This window comes from Coturnix japonica, chromosome 1, assembly GCF_001577835.2.
Source record: "Coturnix japonica isolate 7356 chromosome 1, Coturnix japonica 2.1, whole genome shotgun sequence".
NCBI lineage: Eukaryota > Metazoa > Chordata > Aves > Galliformes > Phasianidae > Coturnix > Coturnix japonica.
Genome location: NC_029516.1, coordinates 48,483,074 through 48,498,964, shown reverse-complemented (window position 1 = coordinate 48,498,964; position 15,891 = coordinate 48,483,074). Strand labels below are relative to the sequence as shown.

At 42.8% G+C, this 15,891-nt stretch overlaps 1 protein-coding gene across 1 annotated transcript in view; it reads right to left on the bottom strand.

Annotated features, from left to right (window-relative positions):
- The window catches only part of SYN3 (synapsin III), a 191,556-nt gene extending 178,098 nt beyond the window's left edge, over positions 1–13,458 (bottom strand). Inside the window, exon 1 of the mRNA XM_015863657.2 lies at positions 13,330–13,458. The gene's annotated coding sequence lies outside the window, so the exon portion shown is untranslated. The remainder of the gene's footprint in view (positions 1–13,329) is intronic.
- Positions 13,459–15,891: the final 2,433 nt, after the last annotated feature.

The following is a 15,891-nucleotide window of genomic DNA, read 5'->3' as shown; positions in this document are numbered from 1 at the left end:
AGAATTCACCTTTTCTCCTCTTTTCCCTGTTATTTCTTAATGTCAGGTGAGAAAAGAAAGAACTGAAAAGACTTTAAATTAGCAAAATGTCATTGTAATATTGTCAGGCATTGAAGTAGATTGCTAAGGAAGATGGCTAAAGACATGAGTAATAAAGTAGCAAATTTTCTAGAGAAAAATAAACCTGAATATTAAAATAATACTCTATGGTTTTAATGCTTACCAAAACTAAAGTGCTGATTTGCTACTTGCTGGAAACAATACATTACTTCCTCATTTCATTCTTAGTGTGGAAATCCGGTTGGCAACTAACAGCCCCTGGTCTTGTTGCAGTGGTGATATCCCTTTGTGAATGTGCTTAGGAGGGCCGTTGTGCCCTGACTCATTCAATATCAAGACTTGCTTATCAGCAAAGCCAGATCCAGCTGGAGGGTATAGGCAGGATGGGGTAAAGAATTCCACTGCTAGTTCTTGAATGCTACCAAGCCATCTACATCTGAAGCCAAGTGAAACTGGCATATTGCCTCAATTTCTCATTTCCCTGGGATATCATGGCCATCCCCAACTCGAGCAACAGTGACACTCCATCAAACCTAGTGCTTACATGCATGCCAAAAGGGACTTCTATGATTATATTAAAGAGAAACAGGAGGCATCAGTACAAACTAAAGAGTTTACAGGTCTGTATATTAAACAGACAGAACTGTGGGGAGGAAGAAAGCAAGGCTCTGTCGCCCATCTTTTTCCTTTCCAGTCAGGATGTGACCACAGCTCATGTTGTGTGTTTATGTCCAAGTCTCCTGCAGTGGCCATACAAGTTGTGATTTCATGGTGAGAAGAGTGAAAGTGGCATCAGGCATGCCATTAGTAGAGCAGGGATTTCCTCCAGCTGATAGACACACTGCTTTGAAGAGTGCTGATCTGAATAAAATCAAGAAGCTGGATGTATTTAATATGTAGATCATGCCAATATGCATTAGAGTTCATCTAGATAGAAAGTGCCTAAGGGACCGACAGCTCATAGATTCTCAGAGGAAACTGAAGCAATCTTCCCAGAGCTAATGTACCTCTGGTCTTGGTAATGATCACCCACGCTTCCTCATTCCTGCATAATTTTCTTTCCAGAGCATTTCAGTTCTGCATCAGTATATTGTTTATTCAAATTGCAGGTAAACAAAGTACTTAGCTACTATAGAGCTAACTAGATGTCTTGGAGAAAAAAAGCTTCAGGATGTGAAAGGGAAGAAACAGTTCACTGCAAGATAATAATAGGCAATGAAGATAATCTTTAATTAATTTCTGGTAGTAAAAAGAATTTTATATCTGAAGTCATTTTATTACTTTTCGTGGGTCTATAAGACAGAAATAGATAGTATATTTTCAAGTAACTTATCTTTAAACACAACCCTACAATTCAGGCACTAGTGTTTCTAACTCCTCTTAAAATGCCACAAAAATCCATTATTTTTTATTCTGTTCTAAAAAAAGTTTTCCTTTGTTCCCCAAAATGTGTTGTGCTTTGGAAGGTCAAAATCTCTTCCTTCAAACATCTGAAGTCTTCTAAATCATCACTACAAGTAGAGTCCTTCTAAGCTTTGCTCATATTTGCTTTCACCCTTTTTCTACCTCCTGCATCATTCCAGACATTACCATACCACAGTTTTCCACATTCCTCCCACATGAATGGGAACCCTTTTTGATACTTGAGATGCACTTGACCTGATGATATGAGTAACAAGATACCTGGAGAAAAAAAGGCTACAAACTGCCTTTGTGTGGCAAGATACTCGTTTGCTTTCCAAGCATATTTGCCCATCTCATGTAGCAGCACTTAATACAAGAAAAATAAGCTGGGAATTTGAGCATATTTACTGATTTAAGGATGGGAGGGAAAGGTAATGTTTTACTGCCCTCTGGGGAAGATTTCTGGCACAACTGTAAGATAGCTTCATGCCAAATCCACCCATGAAATACTGAAGTGGTAGGAAACTGGCTGCCTAGACTATCCCCCAAAAGAAGCAGAGAAAGAAGAGATTGGCAGAGCTTCTGGAGCACTGTGGGAGACCAGCTGGCTGTGTCTGACTCAGGCTCTGTAATGACCAACTCAAACTGTGCTGAGTACTTCCAGGAGATGTTTTCTTCACTTTTTCATGTGATTACTATTGATCACATGGGAACATGTGAAAAGCTGTGTGGGTTTGTGTAAGTACATCCTTTTTACTGCATACCCACAAACTTCACACCCCAGCAAGGGTGACAATCCCCTTGCTCAGACCTGGATTTATAATTCCAGTCTTTGCACCCCAGCCAGCTGCTGCTTTCCAGCTCACAAACATCCATGAGATCCTGCTCTGTCCTGGCGGATGCTGGAGTTGCAAGGCAGATATATTCACGGTGCCACCAGGATCCTGTTTGGGACAGTCAGGGATAGGTGCTCCAAGTTCATGGTAAAGAATCTAGTCAGCTTTTGAATGCCATTTATGAAGTTAGGCATGTTGTTTTCACAGAGTTGTATACTCAGGTTTACTATAATAATTAGAAAATGGCCTCAAAAACTTAATGTTATATCATTTCACTCAGCTCTCTTGATATCAAGATGTCTTCTCTCCTGATTCCTGTTTGATTACCCATCCAGTTTTTGAATTCATGCTGAACAGTACGGGAGCCCTTCATAATTGGCTCCAAACTCAGAACTATGTTTAAGCAAAATGCACCAGAAAATATGATCCATTAGTGTGGGTACTGGAATAAGTTCTGTACCCACAAAACATCCTGAGACAGTAGGCGAGTGGGCTGGGCGTAGAAGTGAAAATAAAGCACAGCATGATTTTAATAGCATCCTCTGCCATCAGCTTGAGGAAAGGTCGCTTGACATCACTGCCTTGATTTCCTTATTTAGGATTTTTTTAAATGCAGAGGCACTGTATGGACCAATTTTCATGCCCACCTGCTGCACTAACAAACCAAGCATGAGCAGCTTCGACCAGCCAAAAGCTCTGATTCCCCTGCTGATCAGTTAGCTGAATTATAGAGATTTTAAGGTTAACAAAACTTGCCAGCCTCATTTAAGAATCCAACCACCAGAGCTTTCAAAGGCAGGGAGCACTGCAATGAAAACATCTGCAAGTCTCTGACAGAAGTTATCTGAAAGCCATACTGCAAACTCACCTTCTGTATTAGTGTCCTGACTAGCAGATTGGTTGATGGTCCAGTAACATAGCTATTTACTTATGATTACAAAATGATGAGGCACTGGAACCAGAGGCAGTGGGTGTCCTGTTGCTGGAGACATCCAAGGTCAGGCTGGAGGGGCTCTGAGCACCCTGACCTAGCCATGGGTGTCCCTGTTCATCAGAGGAGAGTAGGGCTAGCTGGTCTTTAAGGGTCCCTTCCAACTCAAATGATTCCTTAATTCTATGTATTTGTTAAGAGCTGAGCAATGCAGTTGCATATGACTGTACCCTACTGATGAAAGCTGTTTTAACTGAAGTTATGTATTTGCAGAAAAAAAGATGCATCCAAAAGTATACTCTAAGATCAACTGAAGAGTCCAAAACAAACTCCATAATGTCCTGAGAGACAGCTGGAAAGCTGTTCTGCTCTGCTGGATTTGTACTCAGCTCTCCCCAGGAGGAATGTCTGAGCTTAGATGCAAAAGCTTGCCTTTTCTAACTGGCCACCCTGAACAGCTACATTGCTTTGTCACCCCTACACTACCACAGAGCAGGCTAAAAAGACAAAAAACAAACTCTGGGGCATAACTTCTTAGCATCAAGCATTTCGTAGCTTGCATGGATGGCAGGGTGCTAACTGCAGCAGGCTGGGGAAGTATGCTTCTTCTCTGAATCTTTGCATAGAGCTGCACACTCCTGGAGCCCAGTTTCCCCCAGCTAGGACAGTCATCCAAAATCTGCTCTTGCTTACACATGCATATACAGCATTTTCCATAGGTGTGGTGCAGACCTCATACTCCAGCCTGAAACGGTATAGCAGTCAGTATGTTAAAGTATACAAAACATCCTTCTCTGTTTCAATACTGCACATGAAAGGAAAACCAATATCATAGGTTTTCCTTTTTTCCTTTGAATAGGAATAGGACCAACTGGTCCTTTTCTGTACCTTTTTTTTTTTTTTTTTCCTATGGATTTACTTTCTGGCTTTCAGCAGATCACTAAAATGCGTTGTGTATTTGTATACCTGTCTGTGTAATGACATTCCTTGTTAAAAAGAAAATAAAGCTTGGAAATGTTAAAATGGTTTAGATTTGAGAGAACCTGAGTTGCACAGTGATACAAATACAGATTTCAGAGGTGTTCTATAACACACAAAGCAAGTATGGAAGCTGTTTTAAATTCACTCTACTTGAAAACTGAAAAAATCTATTACTTTTTACCATGCAAGAATATTATATAGAGTTCTTAGTTCAGAAAAGAGCTGCTAGGGTCACTGAAACTCAGTTTCAGAGCCAATCAGTGCAAAAACTTTGCATACTCAGAAGAGGTTAATTGTGTAAGAAGGTGGTGTACGAGTGACCTTTTATAAATAATCTAGGTTAGACACAACGTTCTCTGTCCCCTTTCCTCTCAGCTCCAACACAAACACAGTATCCAAACATGATGCAGTGAGCACCGGGGTTATGTAAACCTGGTACTATCAATAAACTCCATGAAAATGAAAATTACTCTCACAAGTTGGTGATAGACCCTGCACAACCATGTACTTTTCCGTGAAAGCTGCAGGAAGAACACTGGTTAAACCAATTGGTAATTACTTTAACTTGCACCAGAGGAGATTCAGGTTGGATATTAGGAACCATTTCTTTTCTCAGAGAGTGGTGATGCACTGGCACAGGCTGCCCAGGGTGGCGGTGGAGTCAGTGTCCCTTGAGGTGTTCAAAAACCATGTGGATGTGGCACTGAGGGACATGGTTAGTGGTTATGGTGGGGATGGGCTGATTTTTGGACTGGAAGATTTTAAGAGTCTTTTCCAATCTTAATGATTGATTATGACTGATTCTGTGATTCATTTTACATGAGAATCTGCATGTGAAGCCAGAGCAAGACAGGGTAAGGTGAGCATTAATAATAATGCATATTGCATAATACGAAATACATAAAACCCCTTCACTATTATGAGCTCAATCACATACTTCTTTTTTTTTCACTTCAGCTCCCCGTCATTAGTAACTCACTCCTGAAAGAGGATAATTGCTCTGGATCTCTTCAATTACACTGTAGAGTACTTGTAAAAAATCATTCAGATTTGAAGACAAAGATCATTCAGCTTGGCCTCCCACTTAGCACAGTGTGCGTAGTTTCTCCCAATAATCCCTGCCATGAGTTTATAACTTCTGATTTATAAACCAACCCCATCTCTAGTTTGTAACCATTCATCACTTCGGTCCAAACCAGTATTGAGCCCAAACCACCTCTACCTCAGCAAAAGCAATGCAACATCTCCCTGAAAGCTCAAGTGAAGAAGACAGCATTTTGTCTGCCTGTAATGCTCCCCAAATTTCAGTGGGCAGTATGTAATCTGATGGTAAACTAATGCAAGGACATTGCCTGAGCAATTCAGAAGAGCTAGGTTCTTCATCCTGTAAAGTAGTAGCTGTGTCCTGGGCAGATAGGCCTTGGGTAGCAGCTGCTACCTGTGCATCATCTGCAAGGCCAGTCAGCACCTGGCAGCAATCCCTTCCTGAGTTGCTTCCTCAGTTAGCTACTCTGAAGGTTGAACAAGGAACACTGCCAAGCGTTGCAGGAGATGGCAGAGGGCTTGTCAGCCATGGCCCTGCCTTCCCTCTGCCGTTTCATAGAACCATAGAATCTTTATGGTTGTAAAAGAGGACTAAGACAATCTAGTCCAACTGTCAACTCATCCCCACCATGCCCCTAAGTGCCACATCCACATATTTCTTGAATCCCTCTAGTGGTGGTGACTCCACCACTTCCCTGGGATTTTCATCACTGAACCTCATGCACAGTTCAGTCCTGGGTGCTGTTGCTGTCCATGGCCCACCAAGGTTTTCTTTGTTAGTAAGAGGCAGTAAGTCTGCAGACTTCAATAAAACTATTGCCTTTGTCCACACTGTGGTGCAACCACAGTACCTACCTGATGCTCTTTACTACTAATGAAGCAGCAGCAGCAACCTTCTGGCTAGGGAAAATGTGATGGGAAAACTATTTAGTAACTCAGTATTCCCACCTAGTAAGTATAATGACTGCTTATTGCCAAGAAGTGCAGAACTTGTCATCAGCTAATATGAGTATCTGACTGTGTTTTGTGCTTCACAGGCTACCAAATCTCTCTGCAAACATTTTCTATCTGACAGATGAAATGCCACAGCAATGCAGAAGCTTGTGTCTTATGTATTCCTCTGATGCCTTTGCTTTTCTTGGAATATTTACTAACTCAAACATTTTTTGCAAGTTAGCAGAACAGAGTGTAAAAGAAAACCTGCAATGCTACTTACTTAACCAAACCAAACCAAAAACAAAACAAAAAAAAAAAAACAAAACAAAAACAAAACAAAACAAAACCCCACATCTCAGAAAGCATTTGGTCCATTCTTTCTCTTCCAGCTCAAGCAAAATTCTCATCAGCTTGAACAGGATTCTCAATGAAGTCATTAAATGTTTTAGGCTCAGATCTGATCCCTCTCCCCTTCTGACCACAGTGAAGGGCAGATGATCTTATATGGCTGGTATCATTTGTTCAGGTGATGCCATCTGGTGACTTCAGAAGTTATGTCAGCACCGAGAGTAAACAAAAGCATCATCCTGCTCATTCTGTGGGCTCCTCCAAGGGAGGGGATGATAGTGATGCCATCTGCTTGCACGGCTCAGCACGAGAACTGCCACTTTCTTTCAAGGCAGAGGTATGGCATGAAAAGACAGAGGTCTATTACCTGTGACCAGCAGTTTGAGAAATCAAAGGATCTTCCTGGAAAAATCTCCCTGTGTATTAATAGGGGCTGACAGCTTGAGGTCTTGATAGGCACTCTCCTATGCCTCACATTTCTGTGGAGCTGGAGCATTAAATGCTCTCAAGAAAAGAAACTCTCGCACATGAAACTATCCTACAGGGACCAGAAGAGAAAGCCCTGGCTGAGAGGCTCTGTTGTATTGTTAAGACTGCCAAGAGTAAAACAGAGTAACCACCATGCTAATTCCTGACAGTCTCTTTTGGTTTTATCATAAAACAGCACACTATACCTCGCCTACTCCTCTCTCTGCTGTTAAAAGAAGCTTCACGAGGATGCTGAAGGAAGAAAGCCAGCCTGCAAGATTAACTAAATACACAATGGCCTATTTTAGATAGATGCATTGAGCTAAATATGGCAGCCTTCAGCTGCTGGAGGGAGTGCAGCATTTCATCCAACACCTCTTTCCAAAGTGCTCTAATGCTTTAGCAATCAGACAGTAAATACAGACATTGAGTCTCATCTTTAAGCAGCAAAACCAAATATTTCAGGGCTAAGAAAGAATAAATGCTTCCTAACCCATCAGTCCTTCAGTCTTTGGTTTTGTGAGGCCCACTTTAGAAAGCAGCTGGGTGTAGGGTGCACCTATGTGCATTGTGCACTTGGTCCCTATGTGCTGCAGTGGCACAGGCTGCCCAGGGAGGTGGTGCAGTCACCATCCCTAGAGGTGTTCCAGAACCGTGTGGATGTGGCACTGAGGGACGTGGTCAGTGGGCATGGTGGGGATGGGCTGACAGTTAGATTAGATAAACTTAGCAGTCCTTTCCAACCTTAATGACCCTGTGATTCTGTGATTCTGTGGTAGGCACAGCACATCAGTGGTGTGTTGACTGTCACCTCCAGGCCCACATGATCACTCTTTTTTCCCAGATTCCCACATTTTTCCCCCTACTTTTCCACAGCTGTGGGTAAACCCAACCATGCTGTGCTGCTAAGATGAATGAGAAAATACCTGCTTTTCTCAACTTCTTTCTCCAAGGAGTCTCTTTTTTTTAACACCTTCCCCTGGTATTTACCAGTTTGCTCTGCAATGTCAAGCAAAAGTGCTTCTGTGCTAAGAAAGTCTTTGACATTTTCCTATAGGTGCTACAGGGCTGTTCAACCTTCTTGTAAGCCCAGCAAGAAACAGATGAAAGTTGGGGAGGATGACAGCAGTGTAGTGGATGGGCTTACTGTGATGTACAACCATGCAGGGCAAAGATATCCTGTGTTAAAAATAATACAATGTGCCAAAAAAAAGAGAGAGCTACTATATTTTAAATGGCAAATTTTTAAGGTTGGATTCAACTTGGAGCTTAATGCTCTTCAGTGTTTGGTTTTGCTTTTATAATAGAGCTCTGTAAATATTCATGCATTTACTTATAAAGTTCATACACTGTCGGTGAGAGCCTTCAAGTCCTTCCTTATTTAAAGTATCTTGTATTGGCTACACAGGAAGCATGGTGAAAACAGCTCTGGTTGTTTCTTTGCTCAAGTCTTGAGTGTCCTGAGTCCCAGCAAAGTGTGACTTCCTTTATTCACTTGGATGGGAATGATATGTCAGTGGAATACTTATTCTGCTCTGAATAATGTTGATTTCATAAAAAAGTGCTTTCCTAGAATGTTTTCTTATGCAGACTGCTGTCCTTAAAGGACTAGAATTAGCAAATTAAAATATATATTCCTTCTACATTTGTGCTCTTGCCAAATCCAATAAAATTAGAAATGAAAATGTAAGGCCTGAGCTCACCCTCTTTTTACACTTAAGGGAGCTGAACAAATAACTATTTCAAATGATGAAGATCTTGTGGAAGACATTGGTTTAATATTTTGAAAGGAATTATTATGTGCTCTCACTTGTGTGTGAGATGAAATAAGTAAATCAGTGCTTCTCTAAGCTTCCCAGCTGAGGTACAGAGTGAAGAAATGCTGGCTGTGGTTCTTGTTGAGAGCAGGAAATAAATCAGCACAAAAGCTGAAATGTTTCATAACATGAAGTTTTCTTCTTTGAAAAAAAAAAGACAACTTTTCCTCCCTGCTTTCTATAGATCTTCCCCCTTCTCTCCAGCCCTTCATTACTTTTCCTCTCTTTCACATGATGTCAGACTTCTGCAACTGGCCCATAGGAAGACAACACCACTGTCACGGTTCCTCAGGATGAATTATTGAACAGCTGTCTGTCTTGTTCATATTTCAGCCTGACAGTTTACAGAAAATTGAATTTCCCTTTAAAAATGTCTGCCGCTCTTGCAGAAGTGGTTTGAGCACAATAGCTTCAGTAAGCCTGAAAAAGGGGTATTTCCCACCTCATGCTTTGTTTCCTCCAATGATAGCCCACCACAAGTGCATAGGCCACCATGGAATGCAAGTGATTCTTCCTTCCCCTTTGGGTTGTTGTAGTGGCAATGCAGAATTCAATCCTTTGCAACAGAGAGCTGTCACACAAACAAAAGATCATTTCCATCCTGAAGGCTGCATCACAGACTTTCTATTGCTTCACTAAAACTAAGACCATCTCATTATTTAAGAGCAGGGTCTCAATTGCAAGTGCATGCCCTGGGCCACCTGTCCTGTGGCCACTGTAGCCTGCTAATGCCAGCAAGTCACGCTGCACCCTCGCTCTGGTGTTTGATCTGTGCAGCCAGCATAGGCTTACTTCTCATTTAACAGACAACAGATGAGTCTGGAGCCTGACAGCCACTAACACAGACATTACTAGATCTGCATAAACACTTAATTTTCCTTGATAACCCTATTGTAAATATACACTAGTGCCTAACTGGCAACAATAGCTAATCAGAATTCTACTGTTTGTCAGTGCTTCAGAAAAAATCCTTGACATTTTCCAGTGTTTCAGTGAGTCAGGAGAATACCACAGCAAACTATGAAAGATGGGAAGAAGTGAAAAATTATCCAGAATGGAGAGACAGAATGGCTTACCTACTGCTTTGAGAGAAAGGAAACCATTTTATCCCACAGATAACAAGGTTATCCAGAAACTGTAAGGTTACAATTTGATCTTACCGAGTCTGTTTGAAAACTTAGGATGCAGAGCTTTGTATACCTCTGGGGACCAAAGCCAGCTAAAAACACTGAGGAAGGAGGGAGGAACAGAAATGCTGGAGTGAATGAAGGAGAGATACAGGAGGCAGAGGGAGAGATACAGGAGGCAGAGATGTGATGTTGACTGAAAGTAGCTCTGAAAATACAATGGCTTACAATGGCTCTGAAAATGCACTGGATGTTTCCTTAGACATTTGGAGCTGACAGTTTCACCTACTGATAGATTATCAGATCAAGTCGCCTCAGGTTTATCAGCTAATAGCTGTATCTGGATCAAGGCAGAAATCTGTGTTGTCCTCCTGGGAATTCCGTGATTATTTGCTTAGCTGTTAATGTGGCAGGAGAGAGATATTTAGCCTAAAAAGTTGTAAAACAATAAAATGTCTTGGAGAGTTTAGCACAAAACCCAATGTTCTGGAGAATTTCCAAACTGATTAGAAAGCAACTGCATACAGCTATAGGCAGAACAGCATCGTTCGAGGGGAGGAAGCCACATAACAGAATGCAGTACTGTGCAGTGAGATCCAGACCTGTTGGACCACACATGTACATCTATATATGTACATCTATACATGTATGCCAGATTGTGCAATATAAATGACATAAATACAAGGAATTCTTGGATGGTGGAATGAGATTTGCAAGGTGGAAGAAGCCATAAAAAAAGAGCTAAATTTAAAGCAACAAACCTTCTTAAGAAGGAGGTCTGAAAGCTCAGTGTGTTAGGTAGAATTTGCAGTACTGCTTACCTCATAAAAATAATACCTCACTCCACACCAAAACTAAAAGAAAAATAAATCACAAGGAGAAAGAAATAAGAGCAATTAAAAATGATTCCCTTTCCAGGGGAGGAAGGATGATCCGGAGGATATTGTGGCTTGCTTCTTGTAATTAGCATTAACCTCAACGCAGAGCAAAGTTTGGCATCCCATCGTGCCCCTCATTACTAGAGTAAAAACCCTGTAACCTCCACTCAGGAAAATGGTATCATTGAATGAATTAATCATCTGGGCAATTAATGGCCAAAGCAACCTCAGCTTTCCAGCATTGTGTCTGGCACTGGCGAGCTGGCAATGACGTCAGCTTCCCTGGGAATACGCTGGCATTCTGCCTGCTTCTGAGCCTCACTGTTGACTCTGAGGGCAGCGGCAAACAATGCACTCACCCAACCGGCACTGAGTGCTACATGCCGGCTGCTTCCACTGCAGTGTCAGAGGGATGCTGCTCTTCTGAACCCCGAGTGCATCTCTTGGGGAAAGTGCTGTTACCCTGAAACATGCAGGTGCAAACAGGCAGGTACACAGCATTATGGAATCATAAGGGCTGGAAAGACCTCTGGAGATCATCAAGTCAAACCCCCTGCTAAAGCAGGTGTCCCATAGTAGGTTGCATATCTCTCAGGTGTGCTTTCCAGGCACACTGAGTAGATGCCCCCTTCTGTAGGAGAGCCCTCTGCTCTGCACCTGGAGGCCCCACAGTGTTTTGGAGCAGGAGAATGTGTGCTATTATTGCTACTTTTCTGGGGCAGAGGAAAGGGAAGAAAAGAAGACTTTCCCAAAGCATTTATTTCCAGATAGCCAGATTTTCTTCCTTTTCCAGCTCACACTGTTGCTACCTGTGCTTTGCAAGTTGGAGGCAAACTCAAAAAGCTATTTCTTGTGAGAGGGAGAGCATGGCTCCATCCTACCAGAAGCTGCAGCATGCTCCCTCTGGGTTTTACATCAGCAAATACAAACATCATCTGTGAGGTGGAGCCTTTATGTACCTGTGTGAAGTGACAGTACACACTGTTTATCTCCTTCACTCCCACCTGGTGTGTGCACACAAGCTGCAGGATGAGCCCAACACTCCAGAATCAAAGCCCAGGGGCTTGAATATAGGAGCAAGATGAGCAGAAAGATTCTCCCCAGTGGGAATAGCCACTGTGTATGAATTTTCCCACCCATGGGACAGTTGGGAAAACCTAGAAGACAAAGAACTTTTGCCAGGCAAATCTAATCCCTGATGTAAGAGATTTAGTGTCATGGCAGAATGAGAACTTATTCAAGATTAGATCTTCCTTGGAGAGTACAGGTTGAGTTAATCCAACATAAGCCATTTTGTGTGCTGTTCCTATGGGGCAGCCTGCCTTGCTACTCTATTTTGAGGAACCCTCTGGCTGTTCCTTTCTGAAGAAGCTGAAAAACCTCAGCATTCACCCTAATAGTTTATTTCCATCCAAGATATAAGCTGCAAGAGTGGGACTGCTCTGAGCAACCTTCCTAGCCCTCTGTTTGTCATGAGGGAGTTGGATTAGATGACCTTTGGGGTCCCTTTCAATTCAGGTGATTATATGATTGTATGATTCTATGTCTGTAGCATCATCATACATGGCTTAGTGACACTTATCACTCTCCCAACCTGCCCTTGCTGTTAAGCATACACTTGTTATCAGAGCAATGTCAGTAAAACAAAAGGAAGAGCAGAGGCTAATTTGCTTGATGTGCTCCTGTTCTTCAATGTCATGTTAATTCATAGCCTTCAACCTGATCCTTGGAGTTGCTCACCCTCTCTTTGTATGGTGAAAAGGGAGATGGCAAATAAGTGGAAGCAATGCAATGGGTTATCACTTGAGCAGCCAGCAGGCAGGACATTTTGATCACCAGTTCTCCCAGCCAGGCAGATAGCCTGCTCTGAGCCTCCCAGTCTCACTTTCCAGGTGTAGCTAGCTCCGCTGCAGATAGGATTAATCCACTTCCCCACTCACTTGCACTTTCTCTCCATGTTTGAGAATCTGATTACACAAATTGCTTGCCATTTATCTCCACCTGCCATGACTAATACTCCAGTCTGACCTCTTTCCCGTTTTCACATCTCGCTGCAGATTCGATACATGCACAGACAGATGCACATGCGCTTGCTCTTTTTCTGATTGCAAACGGATCACTAAGAGCTTCTGCATTTCCATTTTCAATGAAACCAGAAAGCACTACTGTTTTTTTCCAGGCTGCCCATGAGGTCATTTCTTTTTCACTCTCTCCTTGCATTTATAATGCACATGCTTCATAGGTTGCTGCAGCATCCGTGCAAAACAGAGGCATCTCTGCACAGACATGCATAACAAACATGAGATATTATAAAGCCCTGCAGCACATATAAAGACAAAGGCACGCACTTCACACGCTGAGCAAGTGCTACCACATGCATTCCTATTCCCTCCAACCCCTGCAGGAAAGTGCTGCCTGCAGAGTATTTTGCTCTAAACAAAAACACCCTGGTGGCACAGGCTCGGATTCTAGCAAGCTCTGTTCCCACTCGCCCCTTACCTTTCCCTGGGCTGCTAATCCGGGGGCCCTGGACCTGTTCGCTTTCCCTTCTGCACACAAACTGCTGGTCTCTCCTGCTTCACATTCACAGCACACTGGCAGGATTCACCGTCATCCCGTTCTGCTGGATCCTTATCACCCTATTGGCTAAAGCCAGACAGTAAATTCAATTAGGCTCCTCCTTATAACTATATTATCGCAGGAACAGGATGAATAATTTAGTTGAACAACAAGGGTGCACAGGCTCTGGTGTCACAAGTTTCACCCCCACTGGCAGGCTTTTATCAAAGAGAGGTGGGTAAAGAAACCAGAATCTGTCACCGCTGAAAAGGAGACCTCACATTACCTACTTATGTTCCCCCATCTGTCTCTCTTGCCTTGACTTGTGTTCCTCTCCCTAGAGCCACAGAATTCCTTTTTTTATTGTTGTTCTATCACCCCACAGCACTGTATTTTCCCTGTGAATAGTCATAACAATCTCAGTGGATGCAGAGATCTCTGCCCATGCAAAGCAGTACCACACACAGCATCAGTCACTTCACATCTCTTCTAAATGCAAGACATAAGAAAAGAAAAAAACAAACAAAAACCTGTTTTGCAGAAAGGGAGTGACAAGACAAGCAGATTACAAGGAAACAGGAGAGACTGCGTTGTTCCATGATATCCTCTGTTCATCAACCACACTGTCATCCTATCTGCTCAGACACCCAAGGGATGCAAGTACGTGGTTCCTGAAAGGCTCATGTACGCATCGCTCAGGGACTGTGATTTCACACTCCAGTGGTGGGAGTCTGCATCCTCACACCATAAAAAACAACCCACCAAAGCAGCAGTTTTCCCTCAGAACAAATGACTAAGCTGCTCTGTTCCTGTTTCTTTTATTTTTTTTTAACTCTTCTGAACAGAAATTTGTAGCGTAGCAGAAACCAATAGTACATCTCTTTCCTGAGAAGCAGTTTTCCTCCAAATGAATGCTGTCCTCTACAAATGAAGCTTTATTTTAAGAGTTACAAAGCAGTGACAGGGATACTACATTCTATGTCGAGCATGAGAGCCCCTTATGAGTCTGAAGGGTTTTCTGTGGGACCAACACTGGCAGCTGAGGAGCAAAGTGGGACTATCACACCCAGACCAAGCAGACAGGTGTTTTTAATCACCATTCACAGCAATGTTTAAAGCTACGGCTAATAACTTGCCTACAAGTGCGGTGCTTGCAAATCATATCATTGCATTGTGACTCAGAGGAGCTGGATCTTGATGATCCTTATGGGTCCTTTCCAACTCGGGATATTCTCTGACTCTCATTTAAACAGGCAGGATGAATCAATGAATCACAGAATCATAAAATGGCTTGGGTTGGAAGGGACCTCAGGTATCATCAGGTTCCAACCCCCCTGCCACAGGCAGGGTTTCCAACTGCTAGATCAAGTAATGGATCAGAGTGCTCAGGGCCCCATCCAGCTTGGCCTTAAACACCTCCAGGAATGAAACTTCCACATGAAGAGACCAAGAGACCTTTTTTTTTTTCTTACATGAGCTTACCTCTCTTGGGGTCCAAGAGCATCCTTTTTACTCAGCTTCCCCTGTGAGTGTCAACGCTGACCCAGAAGAGTCTATCTGCCCACTACACCATCCCAGGAGGTGTTCCAGTACCGTGTGGATGTGGCACTGAGAGACATGGTCAGTGGTATGGTGGGGATGGGCTGATGGTTGGACTAGGTGATCTTAGAGATCTTTTCCAATCTTCATGATTCTGTGATTCTACCACAACAGTATGCAGTTCAGATTTGCACCAGAACCCAAACTCCTTCATTCAGCTGTTATTCCTGGCTCATCTGTTAGGACTGTCTGGCTGAACAGCCCTCAGCTCTATCTCTAGAGTCAGCACAATTCTCAACCTCTCTGAAGCTACCCCCAGGTACCAGCCTGGCTACAAACACAGATCACTAGTGATGACAGACCAGTGGTTTTCCCAAACAACTGCTTTCCTGCTTCTGAAGATTCTATACTTTCGAAGAATTGAAGCTGCTGTTTTCACTCCCTTTCCCTTGCACCCTTCCAAACTTTTAAGAGCTTCTGCGCTAAACGAAGTCTTGAATTATGCACTTGCTGATAGCTTCAGAGAGATTAAGTCACGTGGCAAGATACCCAATGTCACTACCAAAACTCGGGGTGTTTTAGCATCATTTATTGGAGAGTTTTTACATGATACTTACTTAAATCACAAAAAGAGAGCAAATTAGGCTATTGCCATGGCAACAAGAAAATCTGCTCAAAATTCAGAAGATGCTCAGGAGGGGGAAAGCTCTTCAATGGAAAGCTCTGCATTATGAGTATGGCCCTTGGTTATCAAATCTCTTTCAAGTTAATTCCTAGCATCAAATTCGCCCTGACAGGGTTTAATATTCTGGAGACAAGCTTTGGCTAAAGAGGGCATAAGCCACCTCTGCCAGCTCTACTGTGAACATAGTTGTGCTGAAAGGTGCTCAGCTGAGAGCTCCACAGAGCCACAGCAGTGGCAATAGTAGTGCACAGAGAGGCAGGGTAGGAGAAACGGAATGA